The sequence below is a fragment of the Xenopus laevis genome, chromosome 3S (genome assembly GCF_017654675.1).
Source record: "Xenopus laevis strain J_2021 chromosome 3S, Xenopus_laevis_v10.1, whole genome shotgun sequence".
In the NCBI taxonomy this organism is placed as follows: domain Eukaryota; kingdom Metazoa; phylum Chordata; class Amphibia; order Anura; family Pipidae; genus Xenopus; species Xenopus laevis.
Window position 1 is genome coordinate 25,065,233 of NC_054376.1, and position 22,227 is coordinate 25,087,459.

Below are 22,227 nucleotides of genomic sequence, written 5' to 3' on the forward strand. Positions count from 1 at the left end.
CTTAAAATACCTCACATAAAACACTAATGTGCCCATTTCTGATGGAAGTATAATCGGGTAGCTCTTAAAACAATGTTAGCAGTGCCAGGTTGGGTTATGGCTGGCTCTCTTATCTATGTCAGTCTCCTCCGTTTTGATATGGTGCGGTTGGTCTGGCTTTAATGTGGCAGGGTAAGAGAAAAGCTATAGGCCCCATATGAGGAATAAAATTTATCACAGATATTCAACTGTTTAATGTCTGGCTTTCAGTAAGATGCTGGGAGTTGCAGTTCAAGATGGAGGGCTGCAGGTTAAACACCCCTGATGTAAGTATCAGTTAGAGTTCCATATTAATGTTGCTGATACAGGTAACTTATTATTTAGGTGCAGAATACTGTGTATCTGGCTATGGATTTGGCAGTATTCTCTACATAATAATAAGCATTCATGCCTTCTGCACTTTCATATGTTTCCTGCCTACATCATCATTTGAGTGGCCTGTGGCAATCAGCTCCAAAGTCTGTGCCAAGAGGGTGTCTGGCATATAAATTGCACTGAATTGGTTTCAGGCTGTGAGCACATAATAAATATTTAGGTACCATGAGACTGCATCATATGTCAGAATTCCACATACTCCTGTGCATACTTTATTAAGTTTGGTGCCCACGCTTTGGGGCACAAATTTTGTAGAACAGGGGCAGCTTTTAGGCCAGTTTTAGTGAGATCATTTGCTGTCTTTATATACATTTAGATAGATAGACAGATAGATAGATAGATAGATAGATAGATAGATAGATAGATAGATAGATAGATGATAGATAGATAGATAGATAGATAGATAGATAGATAGATAGATAGATAGATAGATAGATAGATAGATTAGACAGACTAGTCCCTGGATCAGCTTGTACTATGAGCTATCTTGCATAACCCTGTATTCCCTCACTTGCTAAAAAGCCATCCACCCCCTTCTTAAGCTATCTAATGTTTCAGCCATCTAGACTGATTCATGGAGAGAATTCCACATCTTCTCAGCTCTCACTGTGAAAAACCCCTTCTGAATATTTATAAAGAACCTCCTTTCTTCTAATCCGAATGAGTGACCTTGCGTCAGCTCGAAAGACCTCTATCTATCTATCATCTATCGATAGATAGATAGATAGATAGATAGATAGATAGATAGATAGATAGATTTGACTGAATACAAATGTTACACATTTAGTGCATCCTTTGTAGTTCTAAGGAGGGAATCCTTCTTTACCTCCTGTCTCCGTCAGTATTTGCATGTATTATGTGCCTTTGGTGTATACAACCTCCAATTGTACAGCACAGTTGAATATGTTGCCTGTTTATACAGTATATCTGTGCAATAATACTAATAAGAATCCCTTGTATATATTTATTGAGTAACTTGCCCTTGCCCTTGGCCAGAAGCCCAGGGGTTAAGTCACTGTGCTCTCTGGCTACAGAGAAGGCATGTAGGTGACCTAAATGTCACGGTGAGTGACATTGTGTTGCCATTGTGTCACTATGCTCAGGGACCTACCCAGCACCAAGCTAATCACACACCCTGTGCAGAGCATGCAAGGGACATAACTTCACTAATCAGACAGTTAATGAACTGGGGGGTCTCCAGGGCCACTTCCCATAGGCAAGGGACATTGTATAGCATAGCAGTGTCCAAAGAACAGTACAGCCTCTTTCTTCTTTCTCCTTCTTTAGACGATTAGCAGGAAAGAGGTGGATGTGTGTATCTGGAAAGTACATTTTTTATATTTAAAAGACATGTAAAACCTTCATTTTCGTACCATGTATATAAATTGGGCATATCTTCCCCACCCATGCCACATCATGTGTACTGTGCAGTCACATATTCCTAAAACAAATAGCAGCGTTCACCCGGCAGCCATTTTCCCTTTGAGACATCATCAGTAACATGTATGCTGTAAAGTTCATGCAATTCAGAATGCAGGGTTACACAGGCACAACATACTTTGAGAAAAAGTTCTGCTGGGGTTGAGCACTTCAATGGTTAAGCTGAGCTCAGGAGAGGTGGTTAGGAGAAAAAAATCAGACAGCTGGAGCAGAGTTTCTATGACGTTATTAGACTTGAAAGTGTGTTTAGTAATCTGAGCTGGGATGAACTGTGCATGTTCAGTAGCCAACAGCCAAAGCAAATTCCTGAGGGAGGGGCAGAGTGGGTTTGAGGAGGAGAAGGATTTCTAAGTGATTAAGGGGATAGTTACATAGTTAAATTGGGTTGAAAAAAGACAAAGTCCATCAAGTTCAACCCCTCCAAATGAAAACCCAGCATCCATACACACACCCCTCCCTACTTTTAATTAAATTCTATATACCCATACCTATACTAACTATAGAGCTTAGTATCACAATAACCTTTGATATTATGTCTGCCAAAAAATCATCCAAGCCACTCTTAAAGGCATTAACTGAATCAGCCATCACAACATCACCCGGCAGTGCATTCCACAACCTCACTGTCCTGACTGTGAAGAACCCCCTACGTTGCTTCAAATGAAAGTTCTTTTCTTCTAGTCTAAAGGGGGGCCTCTGGTACGGTGATCCACTTTATGGGTAAAAAGGTCCCCTGCTATTTGTCTATAATGTTCTCTAATGTACTTGTAAAGTGTAATCATGTCCCCTGCAGCTTTACTGTAAGCCTTTTAACAACCAGAGTCGCAGTTATCTAAAGATTTCAAAGAGGCTGTTCACTGATTACATTTTTGTGCAGGGGGTTTACATGTCCTTTAAAATAGCAATATAGATATATATTCTAGTTATTAAGAATGTCTAGGACAATTAGGTATCAGTTACAGTTTTAGGAAAATTAATTTGCCCAGCATCGGACTGGGGGGCTCAGAGGTCCCCACACCCCCCCTGGGCCCTCCATCTACAAAGCACCCTCTGTCCCCCCACTATAGCTCCCCCACCCCAGCAGCAACCCCCCTCTAGTCCCCATGCTTACCTATTCCTTTTTTTTTTTTTTTTTTGGTGCTACTGTTCCTTTAAGAAATTCCAAGGCATTTATAGTTTTAGAGGAATAGAGTTTAATTGTTGTTTCAAAAATCTCTAAAATTCGACCTTTAATAGGCCTCCAAATGTGACACCACTTGTAAAGTGCCCAAATGGAAAATCAGCATTAGACATTGATATAGCCTTTCCCATCTTTAATAAAGCACCTTACAGATACAGTATTTATCTAATATGTGCCATTTATTTGGCTAGAAGATGTCAGTCCAGCACGGCCTTCTATTGTCCCTTTGCAGCAGGCCAACAGCACATGGGCTAGGTGTCTGTAACACAATATTATTTTCATGAATATGTTGTTATTTTCCTAGTTTGGGATGGGTTAGAACAATAAGGATAGCACAATATAATAATACTGCCTTTTTGAAAGCAAGACCCTTGTCTATTTTGGTATTTTGTGACAATAACAAGGGGCTCCTAAAACGCTCAAGATGTTCACCCCATCCTACTTTGGCCCAGTTACAGAAGCACATTAACTTGGAACCAAAGAGGAGTGCAAAGTAACCTGCAGAGAGACTGCCCATCACATTTATGAGATCGCTGGCATCATTTCAGTGGGGTCAAAAGCAAGTGAAGCACCTGATAACATCCGTCATTCTTCTGCAAACTGAGTCTCAAGGTGAGGGACATTATTGGCTGGTGCACTATGCAGACTCACACAACATTAAAACACATATTCCCCTATGCAACGTCTATAAAACACTGGTATTCTCTTGTGGGCTGAACTGAAACTGTCCATAATAACCTTCATGTGCAGTTCAGTTGTGTTGGAATTACAGACGATTAATCTGGCACCTCCTGCTCCCTGTGTCATTGTGTCATCTAGTGGCGACACTGATAGACTACATGATCTATGGTTCCTTCTGTGTCACTGTGATAGTGTGAGTGGAAAACATACCTAAGACTACGGGGCCAATGACACTTTCATGGGTCTAATGTGTGGCAGTATAGGATAAACTTATAGACATCAAAGTACATGTATATGAGAGTGGCCTTCAGGGACCAAGATCCTTCATTCCACCTTTTTTTTACTTTGTGTTGAAAAACATATGGATAATCAGGCAGTTGCCATAGTTCTGGAGATAACACTATGGGGTTATTTATTAAACTCTGAATGCTAAAAACCTGAAAAAAATCTTCGGGTTTTTTCCTGCACATAAATATTTCGGCAAGGTGTATTGATAAATAAGGGGAAAAAACCAGTGCAGATTTGGTCGGAGACGTTATCAGAAATATTGAGATAAATTCGGACTTTGATAAATGGGCCTCCACAGGCCGAAATTTATTTGACTATTTTAATGTAACAAGCCAGACCGAACTGGAATCCGCGATTGTAGCTTATTTATTATTAAAAAAATCACGATTTTATCGGATCGGGGACAAACACCGAAAAATCTAGAAAAAATTCGAATCGTACTCAATTTTTTTCGGACAATTTTTTTTTATTTTTGTCTGAAAAGCCTGAAATAGTCAGATTTTGGGCCTAATTCCAGCACAGACCACAGAAACTTCCAAATAGGACATCTCCCATTGACTTATATACAACCTCGGCAGGTCTGAGATGCTGGATTTTCGGATTCAGACTTTTTTCATCTGAATAAATCTCGAAAAATTACTTTCGGCTAACTATTTCGCCCCCGCATGCGCAGAAGCCGCGCGAGTGCGCGTGCGCAGAAAATGCGAGCTTGCGTATGCGCAGAAGACCGTACACTACGTAGAAGTGCAGCCACAGCTTCTGAACATAGCGGTCCGAGCTAGGGGAAGGCGTCAGAAGAGGTACGTGCCTGGCGCCCCTGTGCCTTTGCGCCCTAGGCAAGTGCCTCTTCTCCCTACCCCTAGTTCCGGCCCTGCCTGACACTAACCCCCTTATGGAATCAAAGGCACAAAGTTTGCAGACATCCAGAGCCACAAATAAGATTTTTGCTTTTAAACAGGTGATCAGTAAATGCTACCTACTGATTGGCTGCTACAGGTGATTAGACCTATAACAAGCTTTTATTAAATTGCCCGATAAATCTCACTCTAATGTGGCCATAGACATAACAATTACAATCTTTCCTGGAAAAGATCTTTCCAAGAAACATCATTTTTACAACACACACGTGTAGAGCTGAATCACCAGATATGCAGGTATAAACAATAGAATTCCACCTGTATCTACCAATTCAGTACTAACAATGGCTGATGTTCAGGTGCCTTCAAAGGCGCCCAATCAAAAGCCGACAGGTATCCAAGTCTTCTGCCTGATATTGGTCGGCTCTTCCCCTTTCATACACGCACCGAATAACGTACGGAAATTAGTTTTTTAGTTTGATAATATTGGTGCATGTATGACCACCTTAACAGGCCTTGTCTGGCAACCTGTAGGCAAATGTGGGGCTGTTGAAAGCTTCCATATTAAATAGTCACTATTTTTTGGTCACAATAACTCGAGTTCAACTTGTAACTCTTTAAAATGAGTAAAAACTTGTAGAGCAGAATTTATATAAAAATGGCATCCCTGTTGCTGCCAGTGCTGCACAATATTGAGGTGTAATTGCTCTAGAATTTTAGGGAAAAGGCTGACATAATATTAAAAATCAATATGCATTTGCATCAATATGCAATATACAGAGCAATATACAGAGCTGTAGCTCACCAGGCTTTATTCACACTGTCATTGCTAATTCACCTTGTGGTGGAAAGGACACACAACATGCATCAAAGCCTCCTCTTGCTTACGTCACTCTTTCTCCTTGTGGTTTGGGGGACAACCTTACATTTACTAAAGCTTCTTGCCTTTGTATAATCTTTGTACAATCTAGAAAAACTAAATTCTATTATTTTCCATGTCACTAAGATACGTTAAGGTTTGTCCTGCAAGTTTTATTCCAGTGCAATGGCACCAACGCATTCATACAAACAAAGACACAAGGTCCTCTGCACTCATGACCTACAGTCACGGTTTTGACCCGATCCGTTTTTTTTCGTGTTTTTTTTTTTAATGAAAAATAATTGTAAATCGTGGATTCTAGTTTGGTCAGACTTTTTTTATTTAAAAGATGAGAAAAAAATCGGATTTTGATAAATAACCCCCTAATGTAAATTAATATTTGTATCACTTAGGAAAGGTCCATTTATCGAAGGTCGAATTTTGGATTCATGTGAGTTTTTTAAAATTCGAATACACTCACAATTTGACAGGGAGGTTATTCACGGAAAAATTCGAATGGCTAATATTTAATTGAATGGTTCTGACCCAAAAATTCAAATCGTATTCCATTTGTACAAATCAAACTTTTCTCCCGAAAAAACCCTCGAATGTCAGGAAGGCTATTAACATCTCCAAATGGCTCAATGGACCTCTGCCATTGACTTGAACATGAACTCGGCAGGTTTTAGGTGGCGAATTTTCAAATTAAGACTGTGTCCCTGGTCGAGATGTAATAAATCTCACATTCAAATAGGGGGACTAAAAAATCGAATGTGTGAAATTTGGAAACTCGAAAATTTAATTTGAATTCGAAATTTACTATTTGACCCTTGATATCTATCACTTTAAGCACTTTCAGCAAACAGTTGGCTGTCAAAGAGTTGTCAAGCAAGATGGAGAAGAGAGGCAGGTGGAGCTGCGGGAGGATTACATTATGTTAGTCTGTGAATGGGCCGCCTTTGCTCCTACAAAAAAAGAATCAGCCCTGAGATAAGGTGAGAATGAGGCCCCAGAATCAACCATGTTCCTTGTTGGGACGTAGCCTTGTCTCTTTCACATCATGCTACCTTTTTTTGTTAATATTAGACAAATAATGTTGCTGGTAAACACTGCATATGTTTTATCTCCCCTGTGTCATCTTGTGGTATATCCCTGTACATTCTCTCTTTATTGTCAGCACTGGGAAGCCCAGAATGAATAACCTATAACCTGTGGTGGTGCCTTAATGGAACAATGCTCTCAGGTCTTCAGGTAGGAATATGGTGCCTGTCATTGGTCGGACGTTGGTATGTTTTCTCCCTGTAATTCCCTAACATGAAGGACAGGCGAATGGCTAGTTTCTCCTCCCATGCTCTGTAACACTAGGAGCTGGATTCACACACACTGATGAAAATCTCCTGAAGGCTGGAAGAATTAATGATCCTGTCAAGGATATTCTCTTGTGAGTGGGCACATGTTCTATATTTTCATTGCGCTTATATAAATTAACCCTATATTCTAACCGCCCAATATTCTAACCACTGCACAAGAAAAGAAACGCTTCCCGTGGTTCCCCCTCTGTGTTTTATTAAAGGAATTACACACGTTAATACAAAAGAGTAGCTATTTATGTGCCATGCGAATCTGGTGTGTGCAACATTTATTTTTCATTACATTCTTGTAAAAGTAAAAATATTAATGGAGTAAAGAAGGTGAGGAGCAGAAGAAAAAGAGTCCTGAAGAACTCAAATGCAACCCTTAAATGTTCACCATTGAGTTAACTTGTAGTATGATGTAGAGAGGGATATTCTGAGACAATTGGTTTTCATTTTTTATTATTTGTGGTTTTTGAAATATTTAGCTTTTAATTTAGCTAGGGTCCAACTTACCCTTGCAACCATGCGTTGATTTGAATAAGAGGCTGGAATATAAATAGGAGAGGCCTGAATAGAAAGATGAGTAATAAAAAGTAGCAATAACAATAAATGTGTAGCCTTACAGAGCATTTGTTTTTAGATGGGGTCAGTGACACCAATTGAAAGCCGGAAAGAGTCAGAAGAAGGTAAAGAATTAAAAAACTATAAAAAAATAAATAACAAAGAGTAGGCAGGTAAGGAGGCTGGACTAATTAAATAAGTATCTGAAAATGTGATGTTACTTCCAAGAAAGAACCTCAGAAGGAGGGTGCATCACTGGGGTAGGCTTTATGTGGCCCTCTAGGATGCTGAAGACAATATGGCAGGGATGAGATTCAATATTAAAAGGGCACAATACTGAACAGAAGGATGTGGAAGACAGCAGTGTTTCCCTTATTGGCTTAAATATGAAATAAGTGTATTTCTGTGCTTGTTAATGCACGCTGTATATTTCATTTTTATGTTTAACTGGCATCTGTGGATAACATATTAGAGGAAGTTGTATGGCAGCTCCCAAAAATCTCAAAATCGGAGGATATTTATGCTCTCGGTTCATAATAATTAACTTCAATAGGCTTTGGGTTTCCAAAGGGAATAAGGCACAGAATATTACAAAATATAAGGATAGCCATCGCAAATTTCCATGACTGTATTAAAGTCCTAAATCACAAGCCGAGTGCTTTCACAGCAGTGATTTCTAATACAGAATCCTCATTCCTTTCTCCTATTTATTATAATAAACAAGCTTCATTAAGGGGTGTGACTCCCACTACTACCAGTGATCTTTTACTTGAAGGCATTACTAAGCACTGTTTATAAGAATATAATTCAGAGGGTAATTATGGCTTTCCTATATTATAAATAAGATAACGTACCCCTAGTTGAAAAATAAAGACAGAGTCACTAAGAAGTCTCTTGACCATATCCAGGCCATGGAACTCCATGGTGACTTCTATTGTCCCTTGGGTACATTTTTTCTATAATATACATGGCTTTAGTGTGCCATGTCAATTTCATCAACTGTTCTTTAAAGGGGTGGTTAATTTTTAGTATGTTATAGAATGGCCAATTCTAAGCAACTTTTCAAATGGTCTTCATTATTTATTTTTTATAGTATTTTAATGTGTCACAAACTGTAACCTACAACACTTTAATACCCCTCCGAATTGTGTCTGTAAGTTACTCTCCCATTTAGACTGTAAGCCCTACGGGGTAGGGCCCTCCATCCATTTGTCTCCTTGACACTGAGCACTTAATCTGTATTGTGAATTGAATTTCTAATAATGCACTTATTGTTACTTATTATTGCAGTGGCCACTTGTATGTTACTACTAGTTTATTGTTTTGCTGTGCAGTGCTTTGCCCTCTTCTAGTCATATTCCAGGACACAGGATTCGGATGAACGGAGGATAGATTAAAAAACTGGTATCTAATTGTGAGCAAGTTTATGTAGGGATGAGTAAATCTGTCTTTTTTTGCTTTGACAAACAAATTTGCGAAACGGCAAAAAACTCTTGAAACGCATTGAAGTCAATGGGCATCAAAAAGAATGTATGTGCACAACAATTTTTTTTATTGTCGCTTCAAAATTCTCAGTGGCAAACTTTTGCTGCAGTTTCATAAAGTGAGGAATTTCGCCACAAATCCATGCCTATCGAATGAATCCACTCATTACTATGTTTGGGCAGAGTTAAACATGAGTATCAGCCAATGCACATGCCAATCTGTAGACAAATACCATAGGGGCTGCTATAAGATGCCATAGACAGTCACTATTTAGTGGGCTGGTGGGGGCTGTTTGGGGCTCTGTGTACTTGAAATGCCTATATTAAAAATCCATGCATTGGGTTTGGGCAGTGCTGGGGGGCAGGGGAGGTTCAGGTACAAATGTTACTATCCTTATTTTTGTAGGGCTGACATATTGTGCAGCGCTTTACAGATCTTATACAAACTAGGAGGGCACAATATAGGGCACCTATCACATCCACACACACAATGTATCATTTTATCAGGAGCCAGTCTGATTTTGGAGTGTAGGGGGAAATCAGTGTTGCACAGCAAGTTAGTATTTAACACTGCAAAGTCAGTGTTCAAAAGTCAAATGGATCCCCAAAATATAGAGTTGTCCCAGATCAAGTCTTATAATGTCATTTGGGTCCAAAAGATAACAATAGAACTAGGGATGCACCGAATCGAGGATTCGGTTCGGGATTTAGCCAGAATTCTGCCTTTTTCAGCAGGATTCGGATTCGGACGAATTCTTCTGCCCAGGCGAACCGAATCCTATTTTGTATATGCGAATCCTGCTGAAAAAGGCAGAATCCTGGCTGAATCCCAAACCGAATCCTCGATTCGGTGCATCCCTAGTTCTATTGTTATCTTTTGGACCCAAATGACATTATATGACTTGATCTGGGACATATTTTGGGGATCCATTTTGACTTCTGAACACTGACTTTGCAGTGTTAAATATAAGGGGTGGGAGGGAAATCGCATGACTTTTTGTCACAAAACAAGGAAGTAAAAAATGTTTTCTCCTTCCCACCCTTAATTTGCATATGCAAATTAGGATTCAAATTCAGTTCGGTATTTGGCCAAATCTTTCTCGAAGGATTCGGGGGTTCGGCAGAATCCAAGATAGTGGATTCGGTGCATCCCTAAATTGAACAAATACTCAATATGCTCTTGTTATCCCCCATGTATGGCTTTAGTTTCTCTTTTTGTCTGACTTTTTACCCACTATATTTGAGTAATTAGGCCTTCACGAAGTGGGCTGGAATTAACTGTTGTTCCTAATTGTAGGGTATCAGTTCACTGACAGATCGCTCTGATCTGTGGGAATGTATTGAGTTAAAGGCTAAGCAGTGGTGTGTAGATTTTTTTGACCTGCTGCCATCTGTCAGCCTGAGTGCAGCAATGAGTAGGTCTAATGCCACCAATACCTGATAGCACAATAAAGATGGGAAGAACTTTATGTGATATCTGCATCAAACCATAGGCTAAATGTGGACACAGATAAATATGTCAATAAAAAAATGTCATGATACTGATACCACAAACTGCATGTGGGTGTGTGATCATTTCCATGAGCCAGGAAGCTATTGATTTTGTTCCTCCTAGTCAACCCCTAAGCAGATGATGATGCAACAATGGAGAGTTAGCATAGAGAGGTAACAAAGAGAATATTTCCCAGTAGCTGCTGGTCAGCAGCCAAGGCACTGTACCAGTATAAAAGGGGTTGTTCACCCTTGATTTAACTGTAAGTATGATGTAGAGAATGATATTCAGGGGCAATTTGCAATTGGTTTTCATTTTTTTATTATTTGTGGTGTTTGAGTTATTTAGTTTTGTATTCAGCAGATCTCCAGTTTGCACAGTCAGTGTCCAATGACCCTAGCAACCATGAGTTTATTTGAATAGGAAACTGGAATATGAATATATGAGGGTCAGAATGGAAAGATGGCTAATAAAAAGTAGAAAAAACAATACGTTTACAGCCTTAAAGAGCATATGTTTTATAGATCGGGTCAGCGGAAACTGCAAGGAGAAAAAAGACAAACCATTAAAAAAACTATAAAAAAATGAAGACATTCAAAAGGTGTTTAGAAATGGCAATTCTATGATTAAGTTTGAACCACCCCTTCAAATAGTGACCATGTCAGGCACTGTGACTTGTAGTCTAGGAAATCACCTTTAATTTGGGACTCTTGGTGGCCCAGCTCTGGCTTTTGAGAGTCTGCCCAAGGGCTCCAATGTTATAATGTTATTTGGCACAGTACATGAAATATTGTTTCCTATTTTTTTTTTCTTGAGCTCTATCAGGTTAACAAAAAACTCCCTTTCTTTTGCTCCATACGCGAGACAAAAACAATCAGGACGTGTCTGAATGCAAAACAACAGGCCTCGGGCCATTTTTCCTCATTCTCCACCACTTGGGATTTTTTTTTCCATGAGAACAAATACGCAGGGAAATCAGGCGGCATTTTGTGCATCCACCTGCCAGTCAGAGTCTGAATGGTGAATGAACGAGAAAGAGCTGCAATAACCCAAAGATCTGCACTTGTAATTGTGCGAGGGGGGACGGGATCTAGGAAATTTGGGAAGAGGAAAATGGGGTTCGGACACTAAAAGTTGGTCATTGGTATAATCTAATTTATTCTACTTCATCTGTTTAACACACAAGGGGCAATGCATGTTTCCTTCAAGGTTTTTTTTTTTTAATAATGTGACAGTTAGACCAATGTAAGTGAGATAGAAACCACAGAGGAATTGACCTTGAAAAGAAAACATCCATTAAAAAGGGCCAACGCTTGAAGATTATCTCAGATTAATATTTTCATTGGGGAAAAGAAAGAATGAAAACGAAAAGCACAAATCCGGGAGAGCAGGGCAGTGGCATTACACCCACACTCCAGGGTTACTATAGGCACATCCGCCTAAGTGAAGGCTTGATGCTGTTTAATTAGTGATTGCCAGATGTCTGTAGTCCAAAGGGACCTATGCCCCAGTTTCAGTAATTAGTAAACATTTTGTACACAATTTTCTGGTCCTTTAACAAGATCTTTGTCCTTGGGAGTTTGAAAAATGATTTCCTGGGTGTCGTTGGAGTATCTGTTCCCACTCCCCAACACAATGTAGGATCTACACCCCAGTAATGGCCATCGAACAGACTTGCCATCCCCTTTGTGCTCCATTCTTAGCGGATTCCATGTTACATGGAAAGGGATATATCAACAGCTTTAAAACATTGTACTGCTTTAACCTAATGCTTTTCCGAACCCTTATATAACTGAATATGGCCCTTCACTGATTTGTCTAATTTTCTTAAATCTGAAAATGCAAATTATGGTTAGGTTTCAAATCTTCTACTCAGAATTTGGCTGAATCCGGAAATGATGGCTTTGGTGCATCCCTAATGTTTTAAGTATTTAACGTTTTGTTCTGCAGCTGTCCAGTTCGGAATTTAAAGTGCATGAATTTCCATCATGACAAGGTGAATAGCAAAAGGTCTGAATATAAAGCAAAAAAATGCAAAACAATAACACAAACTGGATGTTGCTAGCCCTGGGCAACAGATAGCAATAAAAAGTAACACGTACCTCCTAACATTTGAAAAACTAAAAGAGGGACAAAGACTTGCCCATACCAATTTTATGGCCACACCCCCAAATTACCATGTCCATTTTACAAAATGTGTCAGGTTATTAAAGTCTGAACACATTTCTGGGAGTTTTAGTGCAATGTTTTATGTGTTATAACAGTTTTGCTAATAAAGGTGAAATTGCCCTTTAAGCTTCAAGTCACAGTTTCCCCAAGAGACCTGCATATCTTAAATAATTTAATTGTATCTTTGCTTATCTTAAATTGTTACAAATGTATCCAAGTGCCTCTGCTCAGTGTTCTGGGCTCTCTGCCAAAAAGCCTCTTATTTTAATTAAGTTTTAGAAACTTTGTATATTTTTCTATTTTTATATTTGTCAGTGCAGGAGATCAATGAGAAAGTTGGGGCATTTCAGTAAGACTGAAGACTGCGGGCTGAGCTTCATTTCAATTTCACTAGACCAACTGGTATCGAAGGCAAACTTTACCCCTGTTTCTGAATAATTCAAGCCCATCTAAACACCCATAAGCACTCATACATAGTTGTCTCTAAAGCTTTAAAGCTGGTCAGTTTTTAGACTAGTGATCATGCCCTTTTCCCAGCAATGTTCCTGAGTTTGCTGGCGATAGTGATCCAAAAGACTTACCCTGTTCTAGGATGCTGGCATGTATTTTTGTGAATGGCTGTGTAACTTGCTGTCGTTAATATAAATAAATGAAGAAGAAAGAAATCCAGTAGCACACAGAGATTGATGCACAATCCATGGTGATTTATTTAGCCCATATTTGAAAACAAGGGCAACGTTTCGGGCCCCACTGGACCCTTTATCAAGTGGGGCCCGAAACGTTGCCCTTGTTTGTTCATATATGAGTTAAGCCGTGCGTGCGGCCAGCCAAACAGCCGAAATGCGGAAGTGCACAGAGAACAGCCGAAGGACCTGAAGCCAGGAAAACAGCCGAAGTTCCAAAGCGGCAAAAAGACTCGAAGACACGAAAACAGCCAAAATGGAAGTCCTGAAGCTGATAAAAGACCCAAAGTCACAAAAGGAGGCGAAGTTGAAGTGCTGAAGCCACAAGTTCAATTCTACTGAACACCAATGTGGGTTTTTTTTTAAACCCCTGGCCACCAATGTATTATTTTAATATTCTATAGGCCCCTGTCACCAGTGGTTTTTTTTTATTATTGGGGCCCCAATTTTTTATAACTTGTAAGGGGGGCCCTGGCACCAATTTATTAAAAAAATATTTTTTGGGGCACCAAATTTTTTAACTTGTAAGGGGGGCCTTGGCACCAATGTTTTTTTTAAAAAATGTTTGGGGACCCAATTTTTTTTAACTTGTAAGGGGGGCTGTGGCACCAATGTTTTTTTTAAAAAAATGTTTAGGGCCTCAATTTTTTTTAACTTATAAGGGGGCCCTGACCATCAATAGCTTTTTATAACTTGTGTGTGGGGGGGGTTACTTTTTTAGCGCTGATGTCTGTGTGGTATTTGGGCGGGATGGAGTGGGGCTTGGGTGGAGTGGGCGGGATCTGGGGTTGGGGCTTGGGCGCTAGTGTGGGCAAATTTTGTTGTACGTGGCCCTGTAATTTCTAATGGCGGCCCTGAATGCTCATACACACGACATAAGCCAGCAACCACCTATAGCAATCTAGAGAAGCTGCTGCAAGGCCGGTGTACAATACCGTGCACATCATTCCAAAGCTATTCCTTGGTTTGCCTTTAGTTAACATAAAACCAAATTGTAGCTGGAAACATTTCTTAATTTCAGCATTGGCCTTAAAAGAAGGTTGTACAGATTATCTTTAATCTGAAATATTATTATAATAGTGCCATGCTTAGAACAATTCATATTCCTAGAGTAAAGAGTTCCTAAAACTATTCTCCTGTTTCATTTCTATTTGGCCTGCAAACCATGTTGGCCACCAACATAATGCAAACTGTCAGCTATGAACAACCACGATGCAGAACAATAATTTTTAGCCCAGATAGTAAAATCGACCTCCATCCAAACACTTACCTGACAGTAGTAATTTCCAAATTGTGCGACTGGATCTCATAGGGGGCTTGGAGCGGCAGCAAGGGGGTAGATTTCATCTTAAAGGACAGTTTAGCTGAGATTTGGGCAGAATATATAGTTTTCTTCTACCTAGAAGCCCAGCTTGAAGTTCAGTTAGGATGAGATTTGGGGTGAAAACTTACTTGCTGCCCTGCATATTCTTGGAACTATGGCTGACTAATAAGCAACTGTTATCCTCTGTCTGTCCTGTTATAAGCTAAACAGGGGCCTGACCAAAGGATGGAATTCCAAGGGGGCTTGCGCTCAGAATTTCTGGCAAACACTGCCCCACAGTCACTGGACCTTAATACAGGTACAACCCCAACCAAAAGACATTGAATTCAGGAGCAAGGGAAAACCTTATAAATTGTTGGTGTCTGTTCTAAAATGATGGTAGCCTTAGTCTTTTCTGTCCTTGTCAAAGGCAAGCCAATTCAGTAAAGGTTCCTATGTGTGGGTAGACATGAAGGAAATTGTCCAACAGGAATCTGAACACTTAAGGGGCACATTTACTTAGCTCGAGTGAAGGATTAGAATGAAAAAACTTCGAATTTCGAAGGTTTTTTTTGGCTACTTCGACCATCAAATTGTCTACTTCGACCTTAGACTACGACTTTGACTTCGAATCGAACGATTCGAACTAAAAATCATTCGACTATTCGACCATTCGATAGTCAAAGTACTGTCTCTTTAAAAAAAAATTCGACTACCTACTTCGCCACCTAAAACCTACCGAGTACCAGCCTATGGGGACCTTCCCCATAGGCTTTCTAAGTAATTTCTGATCGAAGGAAAATCGTTCGATCGATGGATTAAAATCCTATGAAATCATTCGATTAGAAGGATTTAATCATTCGATCGAACTAAATGTGCTATTCGAAGTGTGATATTCGAAGTCGAAGGATTTTACTTTGATGGTCGAATATCGAGGGTTAATTAACCCTCGATATTCGACCCATAGTAAATGTGCCCCTCATGTGTAAAAGTAGTTTTTCACTGGGGTAGCTACGAAGAGAGTTGGTAAGGGGCTTCATTGTGTAAAGTGTCCAGTGGACTGAAATTTTCTCCCACACCATGTAAAATAACTGGAACCCTTACTTTACCTTTACATGAACTTTTAGTATGATGCAGAGAGGGATATTCTGAGATCATTTGTAATCGGTTTTAATTTTTTATTATTTGTGGTTTTTGAGTTATTTCGATTTTTATTCAACAGCTCTCCAGTTTAATTTCAGCAATCTGGTGGATAGAAAGATGAATAATATAAATTTGCTATAACTATAAACTTGTAGCCTTACAGGACACTTGCTTTAAGATGGGGTCAGTGACCTCCATTTGAAAGACAGAAACAGTCAAAAGAAGAAAGCAAATAATTCAAAAACTATAAAAAAAAAAAAAAAATGAAGGCCAGTTAAAAAGTTGCTTAGAATTAGCCATTGTATACAGTGGCGTAACTAGTTGTTACTGGGCCCCATAGCAAATTCAATTTAGGGCCCCAAAATATTTATAAGTTGGCCTATTTTACCAAGATATATTAAAATTGCTAATTAATAAGGGTCTCACTGGGCCCCCTACACTCCTGGGCCCCCCTGCAACCGCAGGGTCTGCTTCCTCTATAGTTACGCCCCTGATTGTATAACATAGAACCCCTGCACCTGGCGTAGGCATGCAAGATGGAGGCTGAGGCGCTGAGCATATATATATGTAGCCTTAGGACAAGCTGGTTTAAATGAAACTGACACAATATTGTCCCAGTTTCCCTGGTACTTTGACAGAAACCATCATTGGTGCCAGTGTTGTACTTTAAACTCCAAACTCCGGAAGAGAACATGAAGCTGGCACAAGGATTTCTCCTTGGAGTGACATCAGTACTTATGGAGTGGATCCAGGGATAGCAAAATCATGAAGAGGGACAGCACTCTGGATAAAACGCAGGTTTATTGCTCCAGACAGCTGATGATTAAGCCTGACGCGTTTTGGGAATCACTAGCCTATGAATAAGGGAGTGATTTCAGGTGTAATCATCAGCAGTCTGGAGCAATAAACCTGCATTTTATCCAGGGCTTTCCTTCTTCATGATTTTGCTACATTTATAGAAGGGGGGGCCTGGTTATACAGGAGAAAGGAGCAACTTTGGAGGGCCAGTCTCTTGTTTCTAATAGTGTGGATCTGCGGATAGCCATGCGAGGAATTACACGGGCATTTGATTTCATGTGTTTGGGCTGATAATGTCATTTCCCTGATGAGCGAAATCCAGATTTCTTTCCCAAGCAGCAGATCTGCCGAGCAGAGAGGGGGAGGCGAGAGGTATGCAGAGCAGATGTGAGCTGTGGGTCATTGCAGCAGCACAACACTTATGATTTAGGGGTAACGATGCTGACAGTAACAGCATGAAGGCTGGGCAGACAAGCATAGGGAGAAAGGAAGCTATCACCCACAGACATGTGCAAGGAATCATGCACCATAAATCAACCCTCTCCCCCCCCCACACACAGACACACACTCAAGGTGCAGCTCCTGTCTGCCCCTAAAAAGACCCCATTTGGAAAGAGATCTTGTGTGGCACCTTTTAACCCATTCAGTCCAAGCAATGCGTTTAAAATAACAAGAAGGAAAATTGCATTTATAATGATGAAGGCAAAGGAAGAGGTATAATAAACAGGAACCTCTAGAGAAGGTTTTTTAAGCAGAAGGAAAGGCGTTCTTTACTTGGGGGTGCTAAGGAGGCACCCCCAAGTGATTGTATATACTTACCTGACACCCCCGGTCAGTGCTGTTATCAGCAGAAAACTGCACTGGTCCGGAGGTTATTTCAGTGAGCACCACAGAGCGATCGGCTTCCTTCTTCTTCTTTCTTCTTGCAGGTGCGCATGCTCAGTAGCACGAAAAGCTGAACTTTAACGAAGAAGTCACCTATTTCGTTCTACTGTGCATGCGTCTGCCCAGGGAAATTCGAAAAAAGAAGAAGGAAGGCAGTACCGGTTCTGACTTCTGAAAACACAGGAAGAAGCCAGCAGAATAAAAGACCCAGATGAGATAGGACTTCTGTCACATTGTTTCAAGAGTCAGAACCAGAGAACAGAAGGGGATAAACATTAGTGATGGGAGAATTTCTCCCGTTTCGTTTCGCCAAAAAAACGACAAAAAATTCACGAAAAATCGCGAAATCGGAAAGTTTCACAAAAATATCGCGAAATTCAGACATTTTCACGAAAAAAAATTTGAAAATCGGAAATTGACGCCCTCGTCCAATCTGATGCGAGCCGATTCTGACGCGAGTGACTTTTCGTCAAAACAAATTTGCTGGAAATTTGACGGAAATTCGTGCCAGGCAAATTCTATATTGCAAATATATAACGTTAAAGGAAAGTTCCTCGGAATGACATTTTCTTTCATTAAGGGGGGAGATCCCCTCTAAATATTCTTTAGTGTCCCTTTCAGCAGTATGTAGAATTAAGCAAGGCCTAGTTTTGTCAATGTTCACAGTGGAATGATTTGGTTAGGGAATGGATGTAGGGGCATAAGGTCAGTAATGGAAATATAATTAATGAATGAATTAACTTAGTTAACATTTAACTGAGCTTGTTACCAGCTCACTCTGTTATGTAATATTGTCTTGTATTCCCAGAGGTCGTGAAACAATGCTTGTATCTGCATTCCTCATTGGCTAATCAAGCCATGATCCATTAGTCACAGTGGTACAATTGCTCTAATACATGTGGGACAATTGCGGTGACCACAAATTTGTCCTCTTTTGTTCCCAGATCTATGCAAAAAAATCCATCATTATATAATATAACGGCTTTATGGCATTCTGTTCTTACTGGTCTGGTGCATCGGTGGATAATGCGAGCAAGAAGTCATTCCTCTGTCAGTGCCTACAAAACTCATCGGATTTATTTACAAGCAGCCTCCCAGAGGTAGCCTTGTGTATACAAAGAACCCTTGCAGTGTCAGTGCAGGTACATGTTCACTGATGACTAATGGAAACTGCATGTGAGTAGGGATAGATACTACCCCACTCCAGCTGTTCTTCATTTTCTATCTTGACTGAGGACTATGGGAGTTGTGGTACAACAAGCTTTGGAGGCTGTATTCTGTAGTCTGGTTATTTCAGAGCAAAAAGGAGAACTAATGCTGAAGTGAGACTTCTTTTATATATAGTATTTATATATTTATTCTGTTTCAGACTCTGTTAGCTCTGCTTGGGTCATGTCCAACAACAGCAGAATACGATGTTGATGCCTTGTACTTTTGGTGTGTGACAGGTCCTGGGAGGTACCATAATATTCCCAAAAAACTCTTTTTTTTGGTGACTCTCCATACAATACTGCACTGATACCTCACCCCTTCACCAATTTCCATGGCACTCCATGCCAGGGCTCCTTCAAAATCACCATGCCGTCTCATAACATAGTAAATTATGTTGAAAACAGAAGACACACGTCCATCAAGTTCAACCTCTCAACTATATATAACCTGCCTAACTGCCAGTTGATCCAGAGGAAGGCAAAAAACCCCATCTGAAGTCTCTCAAATTTGCCTCAGAGGGAGAAAAAAATCCTTCCTGACTCCAAAATCGGACTAGTCCCCTCGTGTCTTATTTATTGTTATTGCCTTATAATACACAAAAGCTATGAATATCTTGTAAATTATATCCTTATAAACAGTGAGTTCTGATGTCATCAGTTATAAATGGTGAGTTCTGATGTCATTTCTGTCACATGACTCACTGAGACTTGTGTATTATAATAAATAAAGTACCCCCAGTTGTAAAATATGAGGATATTAGAAGTTACCTTGGAGTTCCATGACCTGTATAAAAACACTCGGCCTTCGGCCTCATGTTTTTATATGGTCATGAAACTCCTCGGTAACTTATAATATCCTTATATTTTACAAGAGGGGGTACTTTATTCACTATATATTGTCTTCTACTTTTTATTTCTCATCTTTTTATGCAGGCCTCTCCTATTGATATTCCAGTCTCTTATTCAAATCAAACACATGGTTGCTAGGGTAATTTGGACCCTAGCAGCCAGACTGCAAACCAGAGAGCAGCTGAATAAAAAGCTAAATAACACAAAAAATTAAAGAATTAAAACCAATTGCAAATTGTCTCGGAATATCACTCTCCGCGGCATACTAAAAGTTAATTTAAAGGTGATAGAGTGCTAAAAAAGATAGGGGTTAAATTGAACCAGTGCAGTTATCCCTAGAAACCAATGAGATTGTTGCGTTAGCTTTCTACCCTGAAGCACAATGATCAAAGCTAATTGTTAATTGGTTGCTGCGCTGATCCAATTTAGCACCTACCACAGAGCGCTGCCTTAAAGGACCAATCAGCATGGCACCTATAAAGAAATTCTGCTGGTAATGGGACAAGCCGTCTTTAAATAGTGTTGAAGCAAGTGTAGGCTTTGATTTAATGAAGCTATTTTTTCACTTTGATTTTAGTTCTCATCTACTGTACATTTATGCTTTAACATTGTTTATAAGAATGACCTATTTTTTTATAAAGCGTGAGCATATATTTTATTGTGTGTGCTGCTCAAAGTCATATCTTGGGAGGTATTTCTTGGAAGAGCTTTAACCCATCACGTGCCTAAAAAATCCAGGAATGCTTTTCAAAACGACAGTGAATTAAATGACCCTCATGCGAATGTCCCCTCCAATTGAGATTTCTCCACAAACTGTGAAAATTGACCTCAGTTCATTTTCTTGCTTAGGTGACTCTATTCTGAGAATGGGATGATTACCCTCCCGATTTAGGAAATTAGATTGTCAGCTGCTCAGGGCATATATTTTTGATTACCGTAAGAGCACCTGCAGACACAGAATTATCTTCAAAAATAGCCTGTTTTGGCCGCAGAACTAAGCTGGAGCTGGCTGATTCTTTTCTGGCTATTTATATTGCTGTCACACTGTAAATTCTCAGTGGAATGGGCTCCATCTGCCTTGAATACAATGGGCCGCTGGGGACTTACGTATGGGGAATTTACAGAATGTGAGACAGAAACCAAGGTGACAGCAAGGGTGGGGAGGGGGCACCACAATCCAAAACAAGAGAACAAGAATAAAGGAAGATTCTGTCTGCTGACCACAAAAAATCATTCACCATCCCCCTGGTCCCCTTGAATTTTTATTAGGTGTCCTTTCAGCCCATCTCCCCTTTCGGATATTATCATACTGTACGCAATCAATGAGTTAAAGACTAATTGTGGCCATAATGCAAAGAAATAAAGGGATTTATAGCTGAACTCATCTCCCTTCTTTGTTCTCTATAGATTGTTTTTATTTGTTTTATTATTATGATACCAGTGGGAGATGCACTGGCAATAATATGTGGATGAACAAGCCGCATGCAAGTGGATTTTCTAAGGATATTCCTCCCTGAATCAGCTCTTCCATCCTACTATTATATGACCTGCCTTGCACATTAGTGCTCTGTGCCTCTCTATGTAAGCAGACTTAAAGGGGAAATACAGTGTTTACTAAAATCAGCCTAGTCATGTAGACAATGATGAATGGTATCTTTACCTTAAAATATGGCACCTTTATTTTAAGATAGTGTTAAAATAAAAGGTGCACAGCAGGATGTTAATAGCCAATCACAGTTCTGCAGAGGTAGACCAATAGGGTACCCCGTCTTGTGCGATCAGTTACTGATTGGTCATATTCCTAGTATAATACACAAAAGCCATGAATATCTTGTAAATTATATCCTTATAAATGGTGAGCTCTGATGTCATCAGTTATAAACGGTGAGTTCTGATGTCATTTCTGTCACATGACTCACTGAAACTTGTGTATTATAATAAATAAAGTACCCCCTGTTGCAAAATATAAGGATATTAGAAGTTACCTCGGAGTTCCATGACCTGTACCTAAACTCCTCGCTAACTTGTAATATCCTTATAATTTACAAGAGGGTGTACTTTATTCACTATATATTGCACAGCCTGGAAAATCAAGGGTGTTTGGGGAAATTCTCAGTAAAGCAGTAAAAACAGCTTTTGAAGGCGTATTCCTTTTAATGGGCATATCAGTCCTAAAATCAAAATTTGCCTAATAAAAGAAAAGATAATTCTAAGCAACTTTCCAATATACATTTATTAAAAATGGGAGTGCTTTCAAAGTTATTTGTAAAAACAATTGCTATTGAAAGCAGCATTTGCTTAACTTCTGCTTGTTACTTTTTAAACAATTTTGCAAAAGTCTTAGGACAGGTCTGTAAATCAGCTGCCTTGTCTCACATTGTTTCAACAGTCTGAGCCACCAGGGCAGAGAATAGAAAGGAAATATATACACTTAGGGGCACATTTACTTAGCTTGAGTGAAGAAATAGAATAAAAAATACTTCGAATTTCGACCTTCGACTACGACTTTGAATTGAACGATTCGAACTAAAAATCATTAGACTAATCGACCATTCGATAGTCGAAGTACTGTCTC